This window comes from Triticum aestivum, chromosome 1A (genome assembly GCF_018294505.1).
Source record: "Triticum aestivum cultivar Chinese Spring chromosome 1A, IWGSC CS RefSeq v2.1, whole genome shotgun sequence".
NCBI lineage: Eukaryota > Viridiplantae > Streptophyta > Magnoliopsida > Poales > Poaceae > Triticum > Triticum aestivum.
Genome location: NC_057794.1, coordinates 103,701,544 through 103,712,849, shown reverse-complemented (window position 1 = coordinate 103,712,849; position 11,306 = coordinate 103,701,544).

Sequence of the window (11,306 nt, the reverse complement as noted above, 5' to 3'; positions counted from 1 at the left end):
CATTGTCGACGACTCAACCGACATGCTCAACTTTGACTCCGAAGACATCAACGGTATGGACGACGATGCAGGAGACGAACCGGAACCACCGCCCATAGGGCGCTGGACCGCTACTACATCACATGACGTATACATGGTGGACACCCCCAAAGAAGCCAATGGCGATGTGAAAGCGGAGGATGACCCCTCCAAGAAGCAACCTAAGCGCCGACGTCAGCGGCGCCACTCTAAGTCCTGCCACAGCAAAAACAGCGATAATAATAGTCCACGTGACTCGGGAAGGTACGACAACTGCACCACCCCGGTGGCAGAATGCGATCAAGATGCAAAATGCACACATAGTACAGATCCAACGTCCGAACACGATGACGCCAAAGATACGCCTCATCAATCCCCGTCTAGGGAAGAAAACAGTCCGGGCGAAGATGCACAAATCATCCCGGAAACACACTTGGAGCAAGAGAACCTCAGCAGAAGGCTTATTGCCACAGCGAGAAGCCTGAAGAAATAGAAGCAAAGGCTCAAGGTCGCACAAAATACGCTCAACAGCAAGTGGAACAAAGTAACAAAGTATGGTGGAAGTTACCATCCAAATAGCTATCCAAAGCGCAAGCTATTACCGGAATTCGATGATGAGGCCTTAGAGCCCATGCAGTCGAAAAGTGATACGGCCAATCAGCCGGATCCACCACCCTGTGAACGCGATAGAGCGGCTAACAAAGTCACGCATAAGTCAACACACGATCTACGTGAGAACTTGCGTCAGAAATCCGGAGCGACCAGATCTATCTATGGATCTAGGAAGCGCGCTACGGTACACAACCGACACCGAATACTACAACCGTCCAAACACCATAGCGCATCCCAATGCAGGGGTGCCGCACACCCCTTATGTTTCACTGATGAGGTGCTGGATCACAAAATCCCAGAGGGATTCAAACCGGTGAACATAGAAGCGTACGACGGAACCACAGACCCTAGAGTCTGGATAGAGGACTTCGTCCTCCACATCCATATGGTTCGTGGAGACGATCTCCATGCCATTAAATACTTGCCCCTCAAGCTTAAAGGGCCAGCTAGGCACTGGCTGAAAAGCCTCCCCGAAAACTCAATTGGAAGTTGGGAGGAGCTCGAGGACGCTTTTCGGGCTAATTTTCAAGGGACTTATGTCCGACCTCCGGATGCAGACGATTTAAGTCATATAATCCAACAGTCCGGAGAGTCCGCCTGAAAGCTTTGGAACAGGTTCCTCACCAAGAAGAACCAAATTGTCGACTGTCCGGACGCCGAAGCCTTAGCAGCTTTCAAACACAGCGTCCGAGACGAATGGCTCGCCAGACACCTCGGTCAAGAAAAACCGAGAACAATGGCAGCCCTAACAAGCCTCATGACCCGCTTTTGTGCGGGTGAGGACAACTGGTTGGCCCGTAGCAGCACCAGCGACCCAAGCACATACGAAGTCAGGGATGGCAATGGTAAACCACGACGCAACAAAAACAAGCGTCGAAATAAAGAAGGTAGCCCAAATAACACGGCGGTAAACGCCGGGTTCGGGGGCTCTCGACCAGGTCAGCGGAAAAAAGCCTTTCAAAGGCAGTAGAGAAGGACAATCTGGCCTAAACAAAATTCTTGACAAACTCTGTCAGATTCACGGCACCCCAGACAAACCTGCAAATCATACCCACAGAGAATGTTGGGTCTTCAAGCAGGCCGCTAAGCTAAATGCCGAATACTAAGGGGAAGAGACACCAAGCGAAGACGAGGATGAACCTTGCCAGCAAAGCACCGGAGGACAGAAAAAGTTCCCACCAGAGGTTAAAACAGTAAACGTGATCCATGTGACAAAGGGGAGAAGCAATCACACACCCTGATGCACACGCGCCATAAAGCCCGTCACCCCTAGGCTCAATCCCTGGTTGGCCTGCCCGATCACTTTTGATCGTAGGGATCACAATACAAATATCCGGCGCGAAGGACTGGCGGCCTTGGTGTTAGACCCAATAACACACGGGTACCATTTGTCACAGCCCTAGAATATCTGAGTGTAATAGTTGCATCAGTGAGCATGCATCATGTTTAATTCAAGAAATTGAAATGAGGAATATTCAAAGCCTCATAAATTATTTTAAAAGAAGGGCAAGAACCCTTTAAATAGCATTATGTGAATCCAAAATGCCCTAAAAATAGTTTTGTGAATTTTGGCAAGAGTTATATATCAAACCAAAATTCTGGAACATTTTTAAGGAATTATTTGGTCACTGAATTTAAATCAATAATCTATTTGAATTTGGGGATATATTCATAATATATAATGAATATATTTTCAAATGGTTTGAAATGTTTTATGTACTTTTGGAATAGTCCAGAGAGCTAACATAAAATATCTTAGAGTGTTTTGGCACTGTTTTGAATTCATTTTTGAATTTTGAAACAGTGGCAAAAGATTAAATAAAAAACAGCAGAAACAAAAAGGAAACAGGAGCTCACCTGAGCAGCCTACCCACCTGGCCCAGGAGAGAAGTCGGCCCAGCCCACTTACCTCCTCGCTCGTCGTCTTCCTCCTGCCAGTAGGCAGGAGCGAACACGCGCGCGCACCCGCGGAGCCCTCCACCTCCTGCTTCGCGCTGGAGGCCGCTCCTTTGTCCTAGTCCACGCCTGGAGATGCCCAGCACCCCCTCGCCCACTCCCCCGCCTCTCTGGCCTCTCCCCACCGCTCTGGCTCTCTCTCCGCAGCCGCCCGAGCACACCCGCAGCGCGCAGCTCACCACCGCCATGCCTAGTGGCCTCCCCTCGCCTCCTCACTTGTCTGGAAGCTCCGCACTCGTCGCGTACGTCGTCTCCGTCAACGCACACGACGCCGGGAGCCCTACAGTAACGCCATCGTCGTCGTCTTCACCGACAGGCACCGAAGATCGCCGGCTCCGATTCACCGTCTCTAAGCCGTCCCCAAGCCGTCTGAGATGCTCAATGACTTCGCTGTGAGGACTCCTTCGTTTTCCCCCTCCTCTCCTGCTCGTTCCTGCACCGTAGCCATCATCCCCGCAAGCACCGAGCTCCGGCCATTGCCATGGCCGACAAACCTCGCGCCCCGGAGCTCTTCCGCTCGCTCTAGTAGCTCCCGCGTGCTCGCCGGGTCCCCAGGATCCTGATGCGCCCCTCTGCGCTCTGGCTAATGCACCGCAGCCTCGCGCGCGACCGAACCCGAGCTTCGGCCTCTGCGAAAGCTCGCCGTCGCCGCCGCTAAAGCCAGCCTCCGCACCTGCCGCATCCACCACTCGACGCGTTGCGTCGCCCTGAGTACGTAGAGCCCAGCCACGCTTGCTCTCGTCGCCGGAGATGGCCGGACGGGGAGCGCCGCTGCGTCTCGCTTAGCACCGGCGACTAATCGCCGTTTAGATGACATGGCATCATTAGTTTAGAGTTAAGCATGTGCTTAATTAGCCCCCCCCCCCAACACAGTCACTGACATGCCGGCCCTGCGGATATTTAGCCCCGGTTTAATATCCACTTAACACTGAGTCTATGACATGCGGGCCCCCAAGATTAGGTTTGACCAGGACCGGGTCTGTTGACCGTTGATGTCATCCTGACATCATGCTGACGCTGTTACTATTTTCTGGAAATTAGAATAAATCAGAAAAGGATTTATGAATTTCAGAAAATACTTCAAACTTCTAAAAATCATAGAAAATCAACCGTAACTCCAAATGAAATAAATTATATATGAAAAATTATCAGAAAAATTCAAGGAATCCATCTGTACCATTTTCATGCATGTTTGAACAATGTTTGTCCTCTGTTTTGGACAAAACAAATAAAGGGCATTTAAATAATCATATATGGGGTTGGAATTTGAATCATGTATTCAAACCAACTTCATTTAAATCATAGCTAGATGCATTAGCTCAAATCACAGCATATTGCCATGTCATGATCATGAATCATATTGTGGCATCACATTGGTTGTGTTCTTTCTTAGTTGCCGGTGTTTGTCCCCTCTCGATAGACGTGGTTCCGACAACGTGATCGATGACACCGATGAAGAGCTATAATATCTTCGGAAGTGCCAGGCAAGCAAAACCCCCCTTGTTCATTCCCATATGATCCCACTCTCTCGCTCCTGCTCTCTTTTACTGCATTAGGACAACACCATTTCAACGGTTACATGCTGCGGTAGCTGAACCCCTTTCCTCTGCATGACCTGTCATTGCCACGGTAAATAGATGAAACCCACTAGCATGAGTAGGAATTGTTTGAGACCTGATGTGCCTACTCATTCATGCTTGTTGTCATGCCTGCTACTGCTTAGAGTTGAGTCCGGTCTGATTCATCAGGAATGAATTGGAACGTGGTGAACATGTCCTATCGTTGAGAGCTAAGTGTGCGAACACGATTTGGTAAAGGTAGCGGTGAGAGGCCATGTAGGAGTACATGGTGGGTTGTCTCATTGCAGCCATCCTCAGGAACTGAGTCCTGTGTTTGTGATCCATGAACAGTTACTACCACACATTGGGTTCCGGTAACTCGGCCCCTCTCGGCTTATTAATCAACTCGATCTCTGTCCAGGAGTTGCAACTAGTTTCTGGTGTTTGTAGGTAGTGTTAGTAGTCTACCAAGTGGCACCCGGTACAGGTGGGCTTGGGACAGACTAGGCACAGTGGCACAGTGTACCAAGTGGCACCCAGATGGTGGGCTTGGGAACCCTGCACACATCGTTTGGGGCCGTGAGCGACACCCAGGTCGGATCTCCTTGCGGATGGAACCCGAATAGGCGATAAACCTGGACTAGAGACTTGTTGGTTAGTCAGGTCGTGGCCGACTCCCTCGCCCGGCTTCCTCTTGAAGGTTGCCGAGGTACACGACGTGTACAGGGCGATAAGTGGCAAGAGCGTGTGTGAAGAAGTACACCCCTGCAGGGTTATCATTATCTATTCAAATAGATGGATTCCTCGGATATGGAAACTTGGACCCCTTGCATAGTTCATAGACAAGCGAAAGTGGATACTCTAAAATGCGCAAGATAAGTGTGAGTGCTATTGATGGCGTTCTCGCAGGGAGACGGGAGCGGATCCATAGTGGTGTATTGGCATGGTGAATTTGTGGACTTGTGTGCACCACCTCAAAGAGTTACTTGCAGTCGTAGTTCAGGATAGCCACCAAGTCAAAGCTGGCCTGCTGCAGTTAAACTCCACCACCCCCTTTGTTGATACCGATGCATATGTAGTTAGTTCTGATGTAAGTCTTGCTGGGTACATTTGTACTCACGTTTGCTTATTTTATGTTTTGCAGAGCGACTTCAGTCCCGCTAGTAGTTCCGCTTGGACTTCGATGTTTAGCTCGTTACCTCAGCTACGATCTTGTACGTTGGGAGGGTCTTGTAGATAGTCAGGCGTCTCAGCCTTTTTCATTTGTAGATGTTTGTACTCAGATATGTTAAGCTTCCGCATGTGCTTTGACTTATATGCTCTGAATGTTGGGTCATGAGACCCATGTTTGTAATATCTCGCTCTTCGGAGCCTAATGAATAAATACTTGAGTCGTAGAGTTATGTTGTGATGCCATGTTGTGTTTACACATATCGAGCATATTATGTGTATGATTGAAATGCTTGGTATGTGTGGGATCCGACAACCTAGTTGTTTATCCTTGGTAGCCTCTCTTATGGGGAAATGTAGTCTTGTGCTTCCATGAGCCATAGTAGTCCGCTACAGCCCGGTTCACCGGAGTCCTGCTAGCCCAGCACTACTGCTCAGGACACTTGACTGGCCGGCATGTGTTTCACTTCGTTCCTGTGTCTGTCCCTTCGGGGAAATGTCACGCGGTGACATCTAGAGTCCTGCCTAGCCTGCTACAGCCCGGGTTCCCGGAGTCCTGTTAGCCCAGTGCTACAGCCTGGATTCACACGCTGCTGACCGACATGCTCGATGTGATACATGTATGCCTGTCCCCATAGGTTGGTGCCGCTTTGGGTTCACGACTAGCCATGTCGGCCCGGGTTCTCTGTCATATGGATGCTAGCGACACTATCATATACATGAGCCAAAAGACGCAAACGGTCCCAGGCCATAGTAAGGCGACACCCGTGGGAATACCGTGCGTGAGGCCGCAAAGCGATATGAGGTGTTACATGCTAGATCGATGTGACTTGGAATCGGGGTCCTGACACCATTTCACAAGGGTCCTAATGGACGGGGGCAGTGAACTAAATCTGATATATCAGGACACAGTCTGCAAAATGGGAATAGACCCGACACAAATAAGCCACAGTAATACTACCTTCAAAGGAGTAATATCAGGCCAAGAGGCCCGCTGTACAGGCTCTCTACCACTAGAGGTGGTATTCGGTTCTCCCGATAACTTCCGAAGCGAAACGTTAACTTTTCACATCGCTCCATTCCGAAGTGATTATCAAGCACTGCTCGAAAGGGTGGCTTTCGCTCGTTTTAATGCAATACCGCAGTATGCTTTTCTCAAGCTCAAGATGCCCGGTCCACGAGGCGTCATCACAGTTAGCGAAAATACCAACCATTCCTTATGTACAGAAGAGGACGTGACGGCTCTAACAGCCACACACTAGACGGCCTCACCAACCAGAAAAAATGGCAGGTCGTCAAGACCACGTACACGGTTAGACGAGTTCAGCATTCCATCATACATGAATGAGATTGGTTTTCGAACCCTCATAAAACGATACTAGGGGCTTCCCGCGTGTAATCAGTGCCAGCCTGGCTCAACTAAGCTTCTCTAGAATTTTGATAATTCATTCTTCTTTTTGGCACGGCAACTTTCACCTAAGTTCTTTCCTTTTGCAGATGACAATTGTGCTACACCCGTCCAGGACACGGCACAAGGGAGATACAGGCGCAGACGTGCAGTAGGGACCCGCCCAAAGGTTTCTTTTTAGATTAAGAACCTGCGTAAACCTTTTTTACTGTCTCTTGTTTCTCACATCCTCCGGATACTCCACACAACCGAGAAGGATGCCGGCGTTATTGGCATGTGGCCACGCCAGGATTTTGCATGTACCTGGACACATGGGGTTTCTTATAAAGGGCATTATTTAGCCTGGTATATGTTATAAAGACCAAACACCTTAGGGAGTGTTCGGTGTCGCGAGTTTGGCCCTATATGCATCAGCTCCGAATCATGTCTTTGGTCAAATGTTGGGTTTTCCCGGCTCCCACGTTTTGGTACCTTATGTTCCATTATATCGGCTAAGGTAGCACTCGGAGAACTACTGCGATTGTGCCCTGGTTCATCCGGATGAGCACCTCAGTAGAGAAAGCTGAAAACTGACTATCATGATATAGCGAGAGACTGGTCAACCACTCGATGACTAATCGGAATCTTCAGGATTCCTCCGCATTAACGAAGGGCCGTTTCCCGGTCATGTACATACGCGCCCCATATTCGGACGAACGCAGAAGTACCAGGGGCTATATAGTAGCCCCACTGTCAAACTCCTATGGCTAAGTGAAAGTGTTAAAGCAATATAGTCTGATTGCCTGGTTCGCTACGCTATCACCTCCTTAACGGACCAAGACGTTGGATCAAGTGTGGATATGCATCTTTTGCGAACACCTCCGCATTATATGCGTGGGGGCGGAAGCCGACGACTGCAAACTTTCAGGTTATATACATATATACATAAACGGCCGCACAGGAGGCATCATAGTACTTTTGGGCAAAAGTATAAATACAGCCTTGATTAATTCAGAAAAACATTGTTTGTACAATGGGACTACATGTCACTGGAAAATAATATTCTTCGAGCATTGAGCCTCTATCGAACGAGCGCCTTCAAGGACTTCTTCAAAGTAGTGCTCGGCAGCCACTCGGCCAATGGCCGAACCCTGTGCCATAATAGTGGTGGCCTCCATCCCCTCCCAGTATGTTTTGACACGGGCAAGGGCCATCCGAACACCTTCTATGCACGCCGATCTCTTTACAGCATCGATGCGTGGCACGACATCAATCAATTGTTGCACTAAGCTAAAGTAGATATTTGGCCTTGGCCCTCCCGGCCACAGATGATCGACAACGGACCTCATGGCAAGTCTGGACAACCTATGGAGCTCGGCCCAACCGGTCAATCGCTCATTCAGCAGTAGCGGACAGACAGGAGCGTCAAACTGTGACCAGAACAACTTTTCCACTTCGGGACCTTTTTGATCCTTGAAGTACTCGGCTGCATCAGCAACACTTGCACCCAAATCCATGTACGCGTTCGCAGAACTCCATAGCCGGTCCAGAGGAGCATACTTCGGATCTCCAAACTTAGTATGCAACAAGAAGGGCTTCCCAGACACGATATCTGCAGCTTGATTCAGCTCCTCCTTCATCGCTCTAATTTTGGAGCAGGCTTCCTTGGCAGCCACTCGGGCCTTCTCCAGGTCCGTCGCCTTCACCCGGTTTTCTTCTTCAAGAAGCTGGTAACGGTCAATAGCATCTTTTAACTCTACAACCATCTTGGATATTTTTGCCTTGCTCTCGCAATGTGCAGCCTGTTCGGCCCTTAACTCTTCGGCCGCCTTTAAAGCGGCCGCATTGCTACTCCTTGCTTGCTCCTTGGCTCGGGCAAGCTCCGCCTGAAGGGTCTCCATGGTGGCAGCTCCATCTGCAGTCGCAACATATTAAAGATACTGGCGTCATGCTGCTCTTATTATGTGATGATCACCAGAAAAAACACTCACGATGTGCCTCATCAAGCCGCTTGTTGACAAGCACGATGTCGGCATCTGCCGCTTCCAGTTGCCGCTTTAGTTCGCCAAACCCATCAGTCCGGCTAGCAACCGGAGCTTCAACCACCTGCACATAAAGGCGGTCCAGTTATTACCTGGGACTACGATCCTCTGTTTGCCACCGTTCTCAACGACAACCAGAGTCTCAGGGGCTACTATCCGCACGTGCATACCTAACATATGTGGTACTGTTAAAGGCATACATTATTTCACGTACCTAGAAGCCTTTCAGCAGACTCATAAAAGCTTCGTGCAAACCGCTTTCAGAGGATGAAATCCTTTCAATTACCGTACCCATTAGCGTACGATGCACTTCCGAGACGGCAGCTTGCCCCAGAAGAACCCTCAGCGCGTCCGACCGCACACTATACGGGCCCTTGCTATCGCTCTCCTCAGGAGCCGGATACTGGGGATTTCGGACAGCCAGAGGGTTATCCTCTAGCCCTAGTGGATCCGGAGATACCCTTCGCGACGACACTTCAAGGTCGTCCGCTTCTTGAGTTGGGGAATCCAGGGAGGCGTTTCGCTCTCCATCATCTCCGGAAGAAGATCCCCCGAAGATGAACTCTGTCGAGAAGGGCTGCGATCTGGACTACAATTTATAAGCATCGATTATTGTCTTCGGAAGTAAGGTAGGATATCTTCACTGTTAAGTACTTTTTTGGTTACTTACAGCTCGGTAGAGGGCTGATCCCCGCGCGGACATTGTGCGGCAAGAATACCCTCCGAGGCAGGACCCTCTGGCGGAGATTTCTTCTCCCATTTGTAAACCTTAGTTTCCGGATCTTCAGAGGTAGTCCTCTTCCTTCCCCGGGGAGAGAGAATGTCAGATTCTTCCCCTGTGTTATCCTCCCTCGCGGAGGCGCTCATTCCCTCGGTTGGAATAGGTAGCGAAGGAGGCCCGCTTTCACCCTCTTTATTTCCCCCTTCATCTTCCTTTGAGGGCACTAGACAAGGTGCTGGCTCGAGCATCTTTTCCAACACCGGATTATCCAAGCCCTCAGAAAGAGGGGCCGAACACCGGATCATCTTCGCCTTTGTTATCTAGTCCTGGTCCAAGAGCGATGCTTCAGAATGATGTCATGATAAATAAAAGGACAGTGTGTTCGGCCATGGGATTACTTACTTGGGCAGCGGGGCGGTTGCAGCTTAGGCCCACGTCCTCGGTGGTGTCCGGACACTCTATTTGGGGTCCAAAGAACGATTTGTACATCTCCTCGTGCGTCATGCTGAGGAAATGTTGAATAGCGCGCGGTCCTTCCGGGTTAAATTCCCACATGCGGAGGGGTCGGCGTTTGCAAGGCTGGACTCGACGAACCAGCATAACTTGCATTACCATAACCAGACTGAAATCTCCCTCGAAGAGATCTCGGATACGGCTCTACAGTATTGGCACGTCCTTGGCTGGACCCCAGCTTAGCCCCTTGCTGATCCATGACATCAGTTGTGGTGGGGGGCCCGAGCGAAAGGCAGGGGCAGCTACCCATTTGGCACTTCGAGGAGCTGTGATGTAAAACCACTCCCGCTGCCACAATCTGGACACCTCTGGAAAGGAACTCTTTGGCCATGGGGCCTCAGCAATTTTTCTTATTAAAGCACCTCTGCACGCTGCGTACTGCCCCTCGACCGTCTTCGGCTTCACATCGATGGTCTTGAGCCACAGGCCGATGTGAGGGGTAATGCGGAGGAAGGCCTCACATACGACAATGAATGACGAGATGTGAAGAAGGGAATCCGTGGCCAGATCATGAAAATCCAGCCCGTAATAGAACATAAGACCCCTAACAAAGGGATCCAGAGCGAGGCCTAGTCCTCGGAGGAAGTGGGAGACAAACACGACGCTCTCGTTGCGTTCGGGAGTAGGGATGACCTGCCCTCGGGCGGGCAGCCTATGCGAAATTCCGGCGGTCAGATATCTGGCCTCCCTCAACTTCTTGATGTCCTCCTACGTGACGGAGGAAGGCATCCACCGGCCTTGAAGGCTGGATCCGGACATGATTGAAGGTCCGAAGCGCCTAACCTGAGCTTTGGGTGTTAGAACTCGAGGCGGGGGAAGGATTTGATTGAGCGCGGGAGGGAAAAAAGAAAAAGCCTTGTCCCCTTTATAAAGAGGGTGAATATCAGGCGTCCTCCTCGTGGCCATTTGGGACTTACCTAAGATCTAGAGTCATACCAATTTGCACGGTTGGGTTACCCACGTTTGTATTAATGAGAATCCCGTGATAAGGGGAACACGATCTCTGCTTTGACAAGACGTGTCAAGAAACCGCCTTGCGTTATGTGCGGGGCTGGTTAAAGAAAAACGGTTCAAATAATGACCGGGCCGTGGTGTCATGTCATGCTGTCAAAACGTGTCAGCTGATTAGATTTGTGGGAATATTATTCTCTCTACGATGGTACGTGGAACTTATTTTGCAGGGTCGGACACTATCCTTATATTCAAACTCTTCCGTGGTGTATTCGGAGGAGGAACCCGCCTTGCAATGCCGAAGACAACACTGCGTGCCGGACTCATCGTCATTGAAGCCTGGTTCAGGGGCTACTGAGGGAGTCCTGGATTAGGGG